At 32.3% G+C, this 18696-nt stretch overlaps 1 pseudogene; it reads left to right on the top strand.

The window, feature by feature from the left end:
- The first annotated feature begins 16312 nt into the window (after window positions 1-16312).
- Window positions 16313-18402, top strand: LOC140859321 (zinc finger BED domain-containing protein RICESLEEPER 1-like; annotated as a pseudogene).
- The last annotated feature ends 294 nt before the right edge of the window (window positions 18403-18696 follow it).

Raw genomic sequence — 18696 nt, 5'->3', positions numbered from 1 at the left:
TGCATTGATGTTTGCCATTTGCAGCATCTAGCTTGCGTTTGTAACGCATGTTTTTTGCGTTGGGATTTCAATTCCATGATTTTCTAAGATACATTCTAATGACCACAGAAATTCAGAAGCAACATTATTCCAACTGAGTTGTTTTTTCACCCTTGCTCTCGTTGCGGGTACCCAGCTAAATGACGAAGGGAGCCAGATACATTCTGACTTTGGCTCACTCAACTTAGTGTCAAGCTTCCAAGCCAACACCTAGCTCAATCATGAGATCAGGCTCTGTAACTTCAAAATTCCATGCATATTATTGATCTCAATTCATAATAATATTTTATATTAATAAATCTCAAATCTTTTACTAGTTACAAAATTTGGTCATTCAACTAGTATCGAGGATGCTCAATCTTATCAATTTTTTCAATTGTGATCCCAATCATAATCAAAAAAATATATTCTATAACTCTTAAAAAAAAAAAAAAAATTATGAGCTTTACAGTCCAGTAAAAATTCTCATACATCAACATCAATATAATAATAATAAATAAAAAATTATCGATAGTTGTTATTTATATAAATCACATGTTACAAAATATCATGTTCATAAAATATATATATAGCAAATATATCTTTTTGTACAATAAATCACATCAAATATTTTTTCTTAAATTATGTATATCGGATTCGATAATATTTAGATACTCAGCTTTGGACTATTACAATCACATTTTCAGTCTGTGATGAGGCATCAATATAATGGTTAGTCTTCTGGACTATCACAATCATATTTTCAGCCTGTGGCAGAGCATCAACACAGCGTCTAGTCTGGAGGACCATAAGTACTCTACTCTGACTACCATAACCATGTTTCTAATCGAGGTGGGGCACCAATATAGTGGCCAGTCCAGAAGACATAAGTGCTCCATCCTAAACTACTATAATCACGTTTCTTGCCCATGATGGGGCATCAATATAGTGGCTAGTTCCACAAACTACCACAACCATATTTCTAACCTGTGATAGAGTATGAACGACATAGCTAGCCCAGAGCACTACAACCCATAATTCAGTCACACAAATTCAAACTATGCTTGTCAAGTAATTTTAATTCAATATCACTCTTTTGCAAAATTCGATACACACATGTACTGACATCCATCCAAATCAGGATCTACATTATATGATACATAACTTCATACAAAGCCATATATACTCAATAAATAAATATATAGCATGCAGCTATCAAAACTCCACAGAGAAAAATCACCGATGCATAAAAATAGATTTTATATAAATAGGTGATAAATATTTGAGAATTCCTATCTCTACTGATGACAAACTTTGAAATAAGATTTATTAGTCTATGACTTATATCCACTCAATGATATAATTCTAAGACATTCTCGATCAATCATCAGCATAAGAAAAATAAATTATCATTAAATTCTTACTTTTAAAGTTCTAATATCCAAATTACTTTTAATCTCAAATTTATCGATGCTATCTAATACATGAGTAATTAATAAATAAAGATTTAGGGATTTATATTGATTTAAGAATTAGAGCATCAATTCTCTTGCTTATCATTTTCTCATCCACTTATTTGCATGCCCATAGAATTGATCCAATATTTATGAAATTTATAATAATTAAAATCAATTGCTGAGAAAATCCAAGACATAAGAAACTAAGTGATAGAATCCGAAAAACATAAGTGGCTTGGATCTAGATAACCAATGGATCATTAAACAAGTTAGAATAAAGCAAGAAAGGCACAATAAGATTATCAAGGATGAGATTCAAGGATGCTCAGTACAGACTAGATGGAAGTCAATGGTTACAGACGAGTCTAAAACCTTCTTTTGAGATCAACTTGAGGCTACCATCTAGTCTTCCAAATCCATCTTTTTCTTCCTAGATCCAAGAAGAAAGAGAAAAGATAGAGAGAGAGAAAAAGATAAATATAGAAAGGTAGAGAGAGAAAAGAACAAATCTCTCCCTTTCTTCCTCTTCTTCTTTCTTCAAAGAGAGGACCACCCCTTTCTTCCCTCTTTCCCTCTCAATATAGCAGTAGACAGGCACGACACCAATGACCCATGGCAGCATCTATCAACAGTAAGACAGTAACCCCAAGTGGCAGCCACGACCAGTGGTGGTGGTGGGAAAAAAAAAGACAAAGTAGGGGATGCCCTGTTTAATCCAAATTGACGGCTCACTGGATGAACTTTGAGCATCAAAAATTGCCCAAAGACTCGAAAAAGGAAGGAGAAGAAGGTGGAGGTGGTTATCAGGTCTGGCGAGGCTGAAGGCATAATTTCGATCATTGAAATCAGAGGAGAAACTCGAAGAAAAATCTTGAGAATAAGTGATGATATCTAGAGATTGGTGATTGTTCAGAGGAGAAGAGACCTTATTGTAGAGGGGATATCTAGGATTTTTAGCCAAGTCCATCATCCCGATCTTATCATACTAAGAAGAGAGGAAGACTCTGATCAGGAGTCTTTTTCCTCCCTTCTACTCATGTTCCAAGCTTGTGCAACTGTGGTTTGGACCTCTTCAGGCCAACCCATGGGCCAAATCCAAGTTATTACATTCTCCTACTCTTAAAATGATTGTGTCATCAAAATTAATATTCTTGAAGTTCCAAACTTTGAAAGTAGTCAACCCACATGTCATCTGTGAGCATCCATATTGTCTCCCTCTCAAAGTGCTTGCCTCATAAGATTTTGATAAAAGGAATTATGTGGCATCCCTAAACATGATCCTTTCCATCCATAATATATATCAAATTCTCTCAATTCTCTTTCAAAAGAATGCTAACATTCCGATCTTGGTTTGAAATACGATTGTTCCTTGCCCATGAAATTAATTGCACTTGATTAACTCACAAGAAAAAAATATAATTGGCCCAATCTATTCTTAACAAAAAAAAGAAGAAAGTTTGATCATTAGATGCTCACCATGATCTACTGCCTTCCTTACCCTTTTAATCTTCATATATGATATAACAATTAGACTCTTATCTTAGAAAAACCACAGGTCCTTTCAAACAAATAAAGTAATAATGTCAAAGCTAAGGAAAGGATATCTATACCAAAATATTTCACATCCGAACTCGATTAAAGATTATTAATCCATAAATCGTAAACTTAAGGTGTTCAAAATTCTTTTTATCATTATCTGCAAGAAAAGAATCAATCACTAAAGATGGTATTGCAACATCCAGATGAGCCCAAGAATAAACAATCTTCCCCTTTCATTTATCAATGAAGGTCTCTTTTACTGAGAATCAAATCAAGCCTCCCATTGTGACACTTATTGAGTTAGAATTAATGTTCTTAGCTGGTTTAACTCAAACTACTACAATTTTGCTACCCACTTTGATCTAAATTTATAAAAAATTCTCTGAGTTTTCAAATGATCTCCAACCAAAGTAGTTCTTTGCATTAGAATTGAGAAGGATAAAATTTTCAAAATTTCAAGTAGAACTAGAATAGAGTCTTTTTATCCTTACTATGCATCGAGCATATCACATCAAGATCAAACCTTTGGTAATTTTCTATGTTTGAAGCCCTAGCATAAGCTTACCACTCATCTAGAATCCCATAAATTTAGAATTAATTTGAAGTGAGTTAACCCTAGATTTATCTGACAATCAATCAGATAATTCCAAGCCAACTTTTCTTTTATTAAATGGATTAATTTCAAACTCAAATAAATTACTTTACCAAAAAAAAAAACTCAAATAAATTAGAATTTCTTACCAAAAAAAACTCAAATAAATTAGAAGCTCCAAATCAACGTCTCTATGAGTAGATCAACTCAATTATTTCTCATAGAACTTTCTTTGCCACGACTCTTAGCATTAATCAATAACCTATTTGAAATCTTGTCTCTTATATGTTAAAACTCATAAGTCTACAAAAATCAAGTTCTCCACTTTAATTCGACATCTGGAGCAAGACACTATTAATTAGCTAAAAAATCTAAACTTTGACTTGAAATTTAACACATCCACAATCTCCAAATAACACTAGAAGGATCAAGTAATCTAATCCAAAAATGGTAATCTAAATTATCAAAGATTCTACCAAGGGGTGTATGCCATGTCCTCACTATAAAACCCAATCTACTAATAGGAATTTGCATGCATTTGTAGCACCAACAATATATTTTCCTCCACATGTCAGTTTCATTCATAATCCATATACAAGTTCAACCCTTGAAGAATGTTCAACTCTAATACCATGAAACTCTTTCTTAAGTCATACTCTAAACAATTTGATGATAAACCCAAAATTTGAAATAAAATAATCAATAACAAAATTATAGGCTATAGTGTTTTACACCCACATCAAATTTGGGATTTCAAATTACTTTAATGACAATTGAGTAAGTACAACTGACACAATCTAATCTTCTAGTATAACACTAAATTTTATATTCAAAGCCTGTTACTCTCATTTTAGGTCAACCTCACCACTAAGATCATAGACAAAATCATGTAACTCTTTTGCATTTGTCTTGTGCTAAACCTTGGCACAAATTATATCACAATACTTAGTGATATGAAATCCAAACTCTGAATCCATTCTTGCTACTTCCATCACATCTCTAATGATCATAAACCTAAGTTCAAATATCATTTAAATCATAGTCCCTATTGATCATAACTTTAAGCTTTGATACCACTCTATAACACCCCAAACCTAGCATCTGGCTCCACCACACAATGGTCACACACTCTCTAGGATTAGGCTTTAAATAATATGCAAGGTCTTAAAATTTATTACAACATCAAAATTTTGTAAATACTATTAATTTCAATTCATAACAAATATTTCATAACAAGTACTAGACTTTTATAAATTATAAAACTTCATCATCCGATTGGTATTGATGACACTTTATCTAATCAATCTTTTCAACCGTCATCCCAACCATAGCCAAATGATGTATCCTATTACTCTGAAAAAAGAAAGAGAAGAAAAATTGTGAGATTTATAGCCCAGTAAGAATTCTCACACACTAATACTAATATAAGAATAAATGAGAAAATTATCAATGATTGTTATTTATATAAATCACATGCCACAAGATACCATAATCATAAAACGTATATAGTAAATATATCTTTTTATGCAACAAATTATATCCAACACTTTTTCTCAAATTATGTATATATGATCCAATAATATTTAGGTGATTTGCTTTGAACTACTATGATCATATTTTCAGCCCGTGGTGGGGCATCAATACAGTGGCTAGTTTCGTGAACTATCACAACCATATTTTTAGTCTGTGTTAGGTAATGAACATAGTGTCTACTCTGAGGGATCATAAATGCTCAACTCTGACTACCACAATCGTGTTTCTAGCCTATGGTAGGGCACTAATATAGTGGCTAGTGCAGAAAATCATAAATATTCAATTCTAAACTACCACAACTATGAGAACTAATGCGAACTTGTATTTAGTCTCACATCAGTTATTTGTTGAGAAGATCTTTGATATTTGTACAAGACTAAAGAACCCAAATAATATCTTTCAACTAATTTTTTGAGTGAAATCCTAGATTATTACAAAGGATATCAGAGCCGACTTGGCCTATAGCCTATGTAGACTAAAGGATACTATTACATTAGTTCACTAGGATTGATCACGAGCTGATTGTAGTGTTTATGAATGAATACATAAATTTAGACCTTGAGCCTGATGAGGATACCATGGCTTAAACATGAAGAGTATGTGAGGATTCATGCGGGTGTGCATTTAGTCCCACATTGATTATTTATTGAAAAGATCTTAGATACTTATATATGACCAAAGAACTCAAATAATATCATCCTGCTAGCCCTTTTGAGTGAGGTCCTGAATTATTATAACAACTATATTTTTAGTCCTTGATGTGGCACTAAGACAGTGGCTAATCTCGTGGACTACCACAATCATATTTCTAATCTATGGTAGGGCATCAACAACATAGCTAGCCCAGAGCACCACAACCATCATTCAATTAAACAAATTCAAATTTATGCTTGATAAATAATTATAAGTTAATATCACTCTTTTGTAAAATTTAATGCACACAAGTACCAAAATCTATTCAAAATAGGATTAGCATTATATAATACATAACTCATACAAAGCCATATATACTTAACAAATAAGTATATAGCATGCAGCTACCAAAAGCATATAGAAAAAAATCATTGATGCACAAAAATAGATTTTATATAAATAGGTGATCAATGTTTGAGAATTCTTATCTCTACTAATGACAAATTTTGAAATAAGATTTATCAGCCTATGACTAGCATGTCCACTCAATGACATAATTTCAACACATACTCGATCAACCATCAACACAAGAAAAATAAATTATTGTTAAATAAGGATGCTAACTAATACATAACTAGTTAATAAATAAGGATTTAGATATTTATCTTGAGCATTAATACCGTTACTCAACATCTTCTTGTCTACTTGATTGCATGTCCATAGAACCGATCCAATATTTATGAAATTTATAGTAATTAGAATCAATTGATGAGTAAATCCAAGACATAAGAAACTAAGTGATGGAATCTCAATAACCTAAGTGGTTTGGATCTGGGTAACCAATGGATCATTAAATAGGTTAGACCAGAGCAAGAAAGGCACAATAAGATCATCAATGATGAGATTTAAGGATGTTTAGCACAATCAAATGAAAATCAATGGTCATAGACAGTGAGTCTAGAACCTTCTTCTGAGATCAACCTGAGGCTACCATCAAGTTTTCTAAATTCATCTTTTTTCCTAGATACGCAAAAAAAGAGAAAGAAAGATAGAGAGAAAATAGTAAAGATAGAAAGATAGAGAGAGAATAGAGAGAAAAAACAAATCTCTCCCTCTCTTCCTCTTCTACTTTCTTCAAAGATAGGACTGCCCTCTTCTTCCATCTTTCCCTCTCAACATGGCAGCAGACAAGCCCAATGCCGGTGACCCATGATAGTGCCTGATGATGGCAAGGCAGTGACATTGGTGGTGGCCACCACCGAAGGTGGTTAGTGGGTAAAGAAAGAGGCAAAGTAGAGGATGCCCTATTTAATCCAAATTAGCAGCTCATCGGATCAAATTTGAGCACCGATGACAGCCCAAAGACCCAAAAAATGAAGGAGCTAGTTACCAGGTCCAACAAGGCTAAAGGCATGATTTTGATGATCTATTTTCACTGATACCCAAGGAGAAACTTGAAGAAAAGTCTTGAAAATAAGTGGTGATTTTTAGAGAAATTGATGATAGATTCAAAGGAAGGAAAGAGGCCTTCTTATAGAGGGTATTTTTAGGATTTTTAGCCAAGCTCATCTCCTCAATCTTGTCAGACTAGGAAGAGAAGAAGACTCCAATCAAGAGTCTTGTTCTTCCCTACTAATATGCTGAGCACATGCACCTATGGTATTGGACCTCTTCAAGTCGATCCATGGGCCAAATCCAAGTTATTACACTTAGTTTCAGGTTTAGACCTTGACATGTTATGCATTATTGTAGGTAGTTAATCATTTGTCCCTATAGCTTTGTGCAATAGAATTTTCACTAGTATAACTATTTGGTAACTATATTTTTGAAGTACCATAAAAATTTAACATTTTTTTGAAGGAGAGATCACCGACAAAGGCTGGAGAATGGTGGCCAAGGGCATAGTGCCACTGATCTAAGCTTTGGCGAAGGGTGGTGAGGGTGACGCAGGGTTTAGCAAAAGGAAAGTGGCTCCTTTGCTTCCTTTTTTCCTATGTTGAGACTGCTAGTATGTTCATATGGTGGCTTATTATTAGCCTAATATACCACTAAGCTAGGACAACATGTGTAGGATATAATTTCTCCCCCCCTCTCTCTACCCCACACACACACTAGGAAAAAAAAATCATTCCATTTAAGATTTATGTAAAATAAATAAATTATCTAAAGCTAATTAATTATTGTTGTGTGCTAATAAATCTAAAGCTCATAAAATTATAATAATCCAACTTTCTTGTTGAAGCATTGAATTAGAAAAAGAACTGCCATATCCCTCTTGCAAAAATTAAAAAGCCTCTTCTCTTGAAAGAAAGAAAAAAAATCTTTCTTCTTTTCTTATTTATCATTGTAACTAGTCAAATAATTTGATAAACCAATATTCTCGAATATCTCAAGTCCTTATCTATTGATTTAAGAAAAGTACTAACAACTATTTTTAATATACAATAATAATAATATTAATAAACCTTGTATAGTATGATGGGTCTTGTACAAATACTAAAAATCATGTAATATTACTTAATTTTATTTTACAAATACTTAAAATACATGTATAGTTATAACGAGCCTTAATATGGCCAAAAAAAGTTATAGTACAAGCTTAGAAAATTTGTAGCAATTACTAATGCATCTTTTATATGTATATATAGAATTTATACAACCTCTAAAAATCATGTATGACTACTATTTATTACTATACAATTACTAAAATATATGTACAATTATAAGTGGTCCAGTATGGCCACAAAATATAATAAACAAATCCAAAAAAAAATAAAGAACATTAATTGATAATGCAAAAAAATGTATAGATCATGAGTAGTCACTGAAATTCATATACTAACACTAAAAATTATTGTACATATATGAAAATACATAGACTGTTATAAGGGACACTATGCAATCATGAAATATACATCATATTACAAGTTATGAAAACTAATTAAAAATACTATAAACCTTGTATAAATATGTATAGATCTTGTATAGTCACTAAAAATCATGTATTACCACTAGTTGTCGTTGTACATATATTAGAATACATATAAGACTACAAGGAATTCTAGTATGCTCATATAAATATCATAAGTTAAGAAAACTAACAGTGAGTACTAAGAACATTGTAAAAACATGTATTGATCTTATAGAACTACTAAAAGTAATGTAATACTCATTATTATTATAAAAATATTCTAAATATATAGAAGTATAATAAATTGGTCAACATTGTGTCATAGTACCAATCAAGAAAACTTATAAGGAATAATGGATCATGCACAATTATGCTTGATAGACCTTGCAAAGCCACCAAAAATCATGTAATGTTACCAAGTGTCATTGTATAAATACTATAAATAGATGTTAGGAGATTCAACAAAACCACAAAATATCATAGTACAAGTTAAACAACATGTAATTAAGGTGTCATTTGGCATCACTTTTATGTTTTCTATTCTCAAAAATAATTAAATAAAAATCTTGCATATATTTTTTAATTTTAAAATATAAATAATTTGATATTGTTAATTATTTTAAAAACATAAACAAGGTGGTGGTGGTGTCTATGACAAAGTTGTTATAATGGATAATAGAAGTAGTGGTCATATTAGTGGTGGCTGGGGGCAACAATATAGTGAAGGTAGTGGTAACAGTTGTAATTTTTGACCACAAAGATGGTAGCAGTATGGTAGAAAAGGTGGCTGTGGTAAGCAACAATAATAATGACCGTAGTGTTATAGAAAGAATGACAATAGTGATAGTTATGGTAGCACCAATGATAGTATGGTGGAAGAGATAGTAGAGATGATGGCAATAATGTGGTGGAGATATATAAAAAATTTCTTTAGATCCACAAATACTATGCTGACAATCTAATCGTAACCACCTATATGCATAGTGTACTAATTAATTCTTACCTACCATAGTTATCCCATTATGCTATGCAGCCAAATAAACATTTGGGGTTCATAAGCAGCTTCCTATAGCTTTACTCTTGAGAAATAAAGAAGAGACCTATTGCCAAGATTTTAAATTATTTTATTTTAAGAAAAATAATTGTTAACAAAAATAGGTTGTTATATTTTCATATACAAGGTTATTAGATACTTTCCTTTTTCAAGGCTTCCGCTACTTTCTATTCTTTTTCTGCCTCTTAATACATTTATTGAAAACTACATTTCCATGCTGCAACCTTTCTCTTAAACTTGTATGCTATCCTTCCCAAAATCCAAGTTGGTATACCTTTTCAGTCTTCTTTACGATCCCCCCTATTGGGAATAGTGTCCCAAAGCCAATCGTCAGCCTGTTGATGGTTGTGCTCTTTTTGTATTAGTACATGAATTATAAATAAATAAAAGTTATTTTGATATTTTTTCATCACAAATGTTTCATCTTCTAATGAACTCCTGTGTTGTGGTGAAGTCCTTAGGACTATTTAGACTCGACAAAGGAAGATTTGTCGCTTAGTCCTTAAACCTGTTCGTGACCAAATGATACGTTGTTACCAAGGACGACAACATTTATCGAGCATAGGTCGTTGTGTGCCATATGGGTTGGTTGTCCTCATAACCAAGGAGTGTGGAGACACTGATATGGCATACAGGTGAGATGTAATGGTACATCTGCACTGAACGTGACCGACTCCGGAGCTATTTCTGCTGTCAAGATTTGCTCCGATGGGATATGGGTATAAATATCCCTCCGACCTGAGACCGCCACGATGACTTGCAAGCAACTCACTGCACTTAGGCACTGGACTACCTGAATTTCTAATTCAATGACGGAAGGCTGCTGGGTGTAGTCAAATACTTGACTTGTCAGTGCGTGTGTTAAGATGTGATTGACCACTCCAGTTTAGGAGCTGTGTACAGTCATGTTTCAATTTAGCAAAATCTTGGCCAGGGTAATCCTAGTGAGGAGTCACAGGACTAATTGAGTTGAGCACGATTCGGATGATCTCATCAGGGTTGACAGTTTAATCCTGAGTCGTCCTAAACACAGGGGTCAAAAGGGATGAATTATACGGTAACCATATTCACGTAGGTTCTGAATGTTGCGATTGTGACTATTCGACCTATCCGGTCATCGGGTACCATTGCTAGATGGTCACTTCGATTAGTATAGGAATTGGTTCCTGTGCTACCGGCTTAGGTTCGAACCTGCGGGGTCACACACATTAGAGGTTCCTTTCTGATCTGATGGCTGATTATGAGTCTTATGTGTTTGGGACTCTATGATTGAGAATTTAGATTCTCTAATCATGAGTTCCACACATTTTGGGTATCGGGGTCAAAATTTTGAATTTCAAATTTTGAATTTGAAATTTGAACTCTTCGATCAAGGTTTCATATTGATGGACTTTGATATCCGATTGCCCATCGGATTTGAACTCAATAATTATGAGAGATTTTATTAGTGATTTGATCGCTAATTAACTTAATTTGATTGAGTAATTATTTTTAGATCAAGTCCAATTGAATTGGATTCAGTTGGGTTTGACCCGATTAGGTTAAGAGTTGACCTAATCGTCAAGATGGTTTGGTCCCTGATTTGATCAGGGGTTGGGCTTAGTCAATTTTTGATTTGATTAAGATTTTATTGAGCCTAATTAAGTCTAATTAAGTTGAGTTTAATTTAGTCTAATTGTGCTTAACCTATTTTGATTAGGTTGGTTCAATTAAGATCAAACCACCATTTGAATTTGAATCCCTGCACCACTTTAAATCTCTGTGCCCATTTGAATTCACGTGAAGAAACTTCTCGTGAATTTTTTCTCACGTAAAGCCCTTCTCACGCCCACTTTTGTGCACCATATGGATGGATAAAGCTGATTAGTTAACCATTCAAATTCAAAGCGTGTTTGAATTTGAATGGATAACTTATCTCTTTTGCCTTCAAGCTTATCCATCTTGTGCGCCACATAATTCACACGAGAAAAAGTTTCTCATGAAACCTTTCCACGCACAAAGAGTCCACGCCCTTCTCTTCTCACGCCACAAGTGGATAGGGATGAGTTGGTTTTCATTTGAATTCAAATTTGATTTGAATTCAAATGTGTAACCACTTGTCTTTATCCTCTCACGCGGATAAGACACGTTTTGAACTGTTTTAAAAGAGATAGGGGGCTGGGGCGTGCGTAGAAAAATTCTGAGAAAGAAAGTGGGGCGTGAGGAAGCCTTGTGCATGAGGTGAAGGTCCAAAACCTTTCGAGAGAAAAAGAAAGAAAAGAAAAAAAATTGAGCGTAGGGTTTTTGGTGTGTACCCTAGGGTTTCTACCTAGGGTTCGAAAAGTGAGATTGGTGTGCCACGAGTGTCGTGAGTCCACCAAATTTTAGAGAGAGATCTATCAGCCTCTCAACCAATCATGCAGATGATCCAGAGCATCCGAGGAGTCAGCACACATCGATCGAAGGAGTTTGATCAACATCAGCCATCAAAATGGTGAAATCACAAACTAGCATTCGTGAGGAGCCGATCAGACGGGAGCTTCGTGTGGACGATCCACAGAGGCCAGATACTAGTGTAGCTATGATGTAATGATCAGAGCCTCCTGACGGTGATCAGATTGCGGTGATCGACTACCCGCAAAAGGTGATGTGTTTTGAACACAGTACAATAAAAAGTTTACTGTTTCAAATTTGAATTTTAAATTTAAATGCATGCTATTGTATCATATTTAGATCCTAGTGTAGGGTTAATTAGTATTAATTAATGAGATTAATTAATAATTTTACTGTAAAATAATAATTTTGAAAAAGTTTTAAAATTACCATTTTGCCCCTGCACTGAATTTTCGCTTAAAACCACCAATATAACAGTGGGTGAACTTCACTATCTATATACTCTCTCTCACCATAATTGACCTAGAGCTGGCAAAAAATGATTTGACCCACCAATTGACCTGCATTCGATCTGCCATAAACAGCTTTAGGTTTGGCCTAAATGGATTTGGATCATAATTAGATCGATCCATTTAACCCATTTATTAAATAGATCAAGTTTAGATTCTGAGTTTCCGACTCATTTAACACATTTACTAAATGGGTCGGATTGGATCAGGTGGGATATAAAATCCATTTATTTCCATTTAAATTTAAACAGGATTTAGTAACTTTAGTTTGTTTCTTTCGATCATTCGGTAGGAACTAAGAGTCTAGGATTTGGTATCCATCCTGTCTGCTTGTATAGAGAGTAGTTAGTAGCTACGCACTTTTTGTTTCTCAGTTTCTTAGTTTCTTTCAGACTTTGGAGGCTTTTATTTCATTGTTAAGATTTCTGAGTTTCTCTCGTCAGAGTTTTTGGCCATTACTCCTTCTATGGATGGCAGACTTTTATCGCTTGTCCCTCTTCCTTCTTCTCCTGGACCCTTGGTTCCAATCTTCCATCGACGGCTGAGTTTCTCTTATTAGGATTTCTCACATTCTTTTTTGTAGTTAGGATTTTTGACTTTTGAGTTTCTCTTCTAAAAAATCAGTGGATCTCCAAGCACCAAGGGAAAGAAGGAAAAGGGAGGCGAGAGAAGATGCACGATAATATTAACTCCTTTCTATTTTTCATCCTTTTATTTTTTATCCCCTTGTTACCTCTTGATATTTTTTTTCTTTTTTAGGGTTTTTCTCTCTAGCATCACCTCTCTTTATGAATTATGAATCTGTGGTCAAATCCATGGTACACTTCTCTCAAATACTTAAGCACCACTTCACTGGCTCATGTTCTATATATTTTATGTTAGTATTTGTATCTTTTGGCTTTTCCATGCCTTATATTGCATATGCCTATTGGTGTTTGTAGTCCTTGTGGTGTATTCTCTATTGATTTTTGTATTGATGGTGGAGTTTTGTATAGATCTACCATTGTCAGTTTGAATGTGGAGATCCTTTTGGTAATGATCTCTATTATTTCTCCAATGACCTATCTCTTTCTATTGTTTGGAGGAGGAAATATTATTTTCTAGATGTCAATAGATATAAACAAAATAAGCTTGGATTTTTAATCAAGACTGGCGACAAACTTTAAGTTTATTTGGCTATGTTTTGGCTCTGAATTCAAATCATTTTTGAACTTTAATCTTTCAAAATTTTTGGTCAGATGTAAACAATAGTATGGTTTTGTTTGTTTATTTGTTTTGAACATGGAGTGAATCCAAAGTTGTTCCTATTCTTCTGTATAAATTAGGGGATGGATATCTTTGCTCATTCTTAAATGGTATAATTTCTTATGAAAATAAGCCTAAAATTATAGATTTTGTTTAATTTCATAATGATCAAATTATTACTAATAAGCTTTTAAAATGTACAACTAGTAATCTTTTTAGAGCTTTCAATTTCAAGAGTAAAGAAAAGTTTTCTTCATTTGAAAAGCTAAAAGACTGAAAGTTAAATTTTAATTTCTTCTAGTTTTAAAATTTGTTTCCCTTTCTTCAACATGCTTCTACCTCAAGAGAGAAGTGAGGTAATATATTTAGAAATATATCATGGTTCCTTAGTACTCATTTAAAATAGAATTTAGTTTAATTAGTTGTGATTATTATTGGAATCAATTGTGCTTGTTATTTATAGAGCTGCTTTTTGTAATTGTAGGCCATGTTTTAACTTTTGATTTATATAGCATATGTAAAATAGAAAACTAATATTAGATTATTCATTATTATTTGTTGTGATGGTGACAGAGCAATACTTGGTTGTCCATTATTAATTCTATAACATTATTAATTCATAGACCCTTGGTGATGTTCTCTTATGTTAGTTATGTAAATTCTTTTACTTGTTTGTTTTCTATTCATGATTTATATACTTAATTTATTTTCTTGTTTATTTGTATGAATAGGTTAGGATGATTCTTTGATGAGTTTTTGCTAAGTCATGAAGGATCAGTTATTTCTAATGGTAAGTAATCTTGGATGGCCTACTTCTATAAGCAATCGATTACAACCATTTTGATTTAGCTGTAATGATAAATTTGAGCCTCCTCTTCCTCTTTCCCTTGCTTTAATTAGTTTTATGTTTATATGAAGAGGCTAGGATATTTTTTGGATGAGTTTTTGCTACTTCATGAAGCAATAATCAGCTATTTCTAATGGCAAGTAATCTTGGATGGCCTATTTTTATAGGCAACTGATTGCAGCCATTTTGATTTGGCATATGAAATGATGAATCTGAGCCTCCTCTTTCTTTTTCCTTTGCTTTTCTAAATATTTATTGGTTATGTATATTTGTTTCTTTCTAGATTAGTCTATTGATTCCCCTTTATAATATATAATATAAATGGGTAAAGTGATCAATACGAATGTGGAGTTCGATAGTGATGATGATAGGACAAATGAATAAGTGTCTCTAGGTTCTAATATAGTTACAGCAGGTGACTCTACACAAAGCAAACATAAAAGAAAGTTAACTTCATATGTTTATTAATTCTTTCATATAAATGAGGCAATTCAAAAATATAAATGTAAGAAGTATGGCATAGAATATCTATATGATGGTAAAATTGGGATTGGAAATCTGAAACATCACATAGAAAGTTGTAATAGAATCATGTCATAGGACATATGATCCTATCACAATCTTAAGAGTTTGTGTCAATGTATTCTAGTAAATTTGATCTTGAAAAATTCTATCAATTACTTACATTTGTAATTATCAAGTATGATATACCATTTCAATTTGTTGAGTATAAAGGTATTAGATCATTGTTTGCTTATGTTTGTGAGGATGCCAAGTTGGTATCGATGAATACTATAAAGGCTGATTTGCCAAAGTTGTATAAAAAAAAATTAGTATTGTGGCTATATTCAATTCCTACTAAGATAAGTTTGACTTCAGATTTGTGGACTTCTATCATTACTGATGGGTATTTGTGTTTAATAGCCTATTTTATTGATGAAAAATAGATATTGCGAAAGAAAATTCCCAACTTTTATTTTATGCCTCCTACATATAATGATATATCTTTATGTAAAATAATGTATAATTTGTTAATTGATTGGGGGATTAAAAAAATTATGCTAAATGATTTTAGATATGCATCAGTAAATGATATGTTTTTGACATGCTAAAGATCTAACTTAATTTGAAGAATGCACTTTACTCAAATAAAATTTTTTATGTCCAATATTGTGCTCATATTCTTAACTTGATTATGCAAGAGAGATTAAAAGAGATAGATGAACCTATCTTTAAGTATCATGAAAGCATTAAATATGTCAGAGATTCATAAGTTCAAAAATAAATTTTTTTTGAATGTGTTAGACAAGTTTCTTTAGAAAGTAGAAAATATTTGAGGTAAGATGTTCTACAAGATGAAATTGTACTTTTTTGATATTAGCGAGTGCTCTTTTTTATCCATCTATATTTTTTTATTCATAATTAAGTGACTCTAATTACAAGCATTAATTGTCCATCTGAAGAGGATTGAAAATAAGTAAAAAAAAATAGCAAGTTATGCAGTGTGTTCTATAATACTATTCTAATATTTTCAGAAGTTAAATATCCTACATCGAATTTATATTTTTCTCAAGTTTTCTTAATTGAGTATAGATACTTTTATGCAAAGATTGGCATGGCAGATGCATAAAAAATTTAAGAAATATTGATTGAATTATAGTTTAATCTCGACAATGACAGTCATTTTAAATCCTTGGTATAAATTTTAGTTTGTGGAGTATTGTTATAAAAAGTTGAATGGATATGGTTATATCAAGAGTATGCACATCCATGATTGTACATTTTCTCTCTTCAATCAGTATATGCTAGCTTCTTCTAAAACTTTTAAGTACTAGCACATCAACTCATAGAGACATGAAGAATGGTACTTCTCATAAAGCTTATGAATCATTTACAAAATCAGATACTTTTAAGATAATTTTAAACTAAAATGAATGAATTGTACTAGTATATGATATTATTTTTGATAACTAACTTTTTTTCTAATAATGTAGGACTTCAATGCATTTGAAAGCTTTGATTTTTTGAATGCTGCATAAAAATTCAATTGGAATTATATTTGGATGAGCCTAGGGGTGGCAAATGGGTCAGATTGATCATAAACAAGTCAGATCATAAACAGATCAGATCAGAAAATACTCAACCCAAATCCAATCTTTTTATTAAATAGATCAAAAATTCAAACATGAATCCGACCTATTTATTAAACAGATAACCCGATCCGACTCGTTTAATCCATTTATTAAATAGGTCAAATTAGGTTAAATGGATTAAACAGATTAAACGGATCAAGTTAAATGGATCAGAAACAGGTTAAATAGATTTTAAACAGGTTAAACAAATCTTAAATGGGTTAAACAGGTTAAACAGATCAGGTTAAATGGGTCAGAAATAAGTTAAACAGATTAAACAGGTTAAATAGATTATCTCACTCAACTCAATCTAAATATTAAATGGGTTAAATGGGTTAAACGGATCAGATATCTAAAACCCATATCCGACCCAATTATTAAACGGGTTAAACGGGTCGATCTGTTTATGATCTAAATCTGTTTAGCCTAAACCCAAATCTATTTATGGCAAGTCGAATACGGATCGGGTTGGCGGATCGGATCATATTTTGCCAGCCCTAGATGAGCCTAGAGTTGATAAAAAGTCCAATCTGGATATCCTAGATTTTTGAAAAGCAAATTAGTTTCGATATCCATAGCTTTCTATTATGACTCGTGATATTTTAACTATCCCAATATCTAGAGTTATTGCCTCTGAATCTACTTTAATATTGATGGGTGAGTATTTGATAACTATCATAGTTCACTTAAATTGGATATTATTGAGGTATTGATTTGCACTCGAGATTGGACATTTAGAGGTAAAGATATATGTTTCATTATTTACATTATTGTTAATTTTGAATAGATTTATTATTAACTATTGTAATATTTTAATGTAGATATTTTGGAACCCAAGTTAAATGATATTGTAAAAGATGTGATGAACTCAAATTCCGTCAATAAAGTCCAATCAACTCTATGCTCGATCAATATTGATGCCAACACATAATGAGATGAATCATGATCATGGATACTTTTTTGGATTGTGTTGCTCATATTTGTTAGACACGTTATCTTATTATGTTGCATTTTGTTTGGAATTTGGTTTTTGTTTGAATATGGATGTTGTCATAGCTTGGGACTCCTTTTTGTTTGACTATGGATGTTGTTAATCAGCTTATGGAGTTATGATGGTGGCTAATTTTATGGTGGTTATAATTTAGGTTCTTATTTTATAATAAAATTAATTTTTAGGTATATGCATTTTATAATTCCAGATTATAATTTGATTATAGTCTATATACTTTGTTTAATTTTAAGTTATCTACTATGTGACTATGTCCTGATTATTCTATGTAATATATTTTATTTAAGTTCTTGTGTCCAACTCTAAAAGTCACATACTTATAGACAAAAAGTAGGGAATCTCGAGATCAAAGCATCCTCCTTTTTGGTTATATAGTTCCTTATTGGGTATATTTTCTTTATCTGGCCTCTGTTGCTTTCGCATCGGGGGGGTGGCATCTCTTCTTACTTAAAGTGTACATTTCTATTATGTTGTGTTGGTCATTCATGTTTCAGTATCAATCCAGGCTGTAGAAGATCAATTTATCAATGCACATTCTTTGAGATACTGATCATGTTAAAATATATTTTAAATTAAAATTTTATTTTTTCAAAGAAAGATCAGGATGATTCAGATGGTGGAGTATAATTTGAGATATGTGATTAGTAGATTAGAACATGATTATAATTATGTCTTGGTAAGTTTCTAATTTCATATTTTCTTGTTCTATCCCTCAAAATGTATGCAATTATCCTTCACTTGCTTGCCATGAATTCTATCATATTCTTATTCAGTATGATCTAGAAATTATAGCAAGTTTTCTTATCTTTTGGTGCTTGGCTTACTCTCATAAGTGCAGGCTCTT

Source organism: Elaeis guineensis, chromosome 7 (genome assembly GCF_000442705.2).
Source record: "Elaeis guineensis isolate ETL-2024a chromosome 7, EG11, whole genome shotgun sequence".
NCBI classification, from domain to species: Eukaryota; Viridiplantae; Streptophyta; class Magnoliopsida; order Arecales; family Arecaceae; genus Elaeis; species Elaeis guineensis.
This window is presented reverse-complemented; position numbering and strand designations above follow the sequence as displayed.